Below are 791 nucleotides of genomic sequence, written 5' to 3' on the forward strand. Positions count from 1 at the left end.
GGGGGAGATGTCATCATTAAAACTCACTAACAATGCCCAATTAGGCTGTCTCTCGGCCAGATGATTATCTATACAGTATAGAGCCAGGAGTTTTTCCTGACTATATGACCTGACCAGGAAATAAGTAGTCCATAACTAGGACCTGGAGTTTTTCCTGGTCAGGTTATGTGGTTATAACAAACTCTTGGTCCTAATTATAAACCACACTTTTGTAATGCCACAATTCCTACAGATATTCTTCAGACTAGACAAACAGCAGAGGAATGATATACAGCAAAGTTATTGGACCATAAATGTCACTGGGAAGAAGTTGTTATAGACAGGCGTGTAATGTGGTTAGAACATGAACGGATCTAGGCTGACAATTTTTAGATTGAAACGATCTCTTGATTTACAATGTTGTCTGTTTTGGATGAGAGGCACGCATGTTTGTTTCATAGGCTATGCTACGACGGAGTGAAAAGTATGAGCGAGTACCAAAGTGTTGAATTCACTAAAGCTTGAGGATTATTGGAAATTAAATCCAGAAGTGACAGCATTCTTTCTCTGTCTAACGCTCTCTCTTTTTCTGTGAATGTGATTGTCTGTCTGTGGCTTTGTGTGATTACTTTAGGCTGTATTCTGGACCTGTATTATTTTCACTATAATTAATTTATCACTGTGCGTTTGACAGCAGCGCGCACACAAACACACACGCACGCACGCACACACACGCACAGTCTTGCGCAGCTAACCTTGTGGGGACATACAATTCAGTCCCATTCAAAATCCTATTTTCCCTAACACACACA

This window comes from Oncorhynchus nerka, linkage group LG28, assembly GCF_034236695.1.
Source record: "Oncorhynchus nerka isolate Pitt River linkage group LG28, Oner_Uvic_2.0, whole genome shotgun sequence".
NCBI lineage: Eukaryota > Metazoa > Chordata > Actinopteri > Salmoniformes > Salmonidae > Oncorhynchus > Oncorhynchus nerka.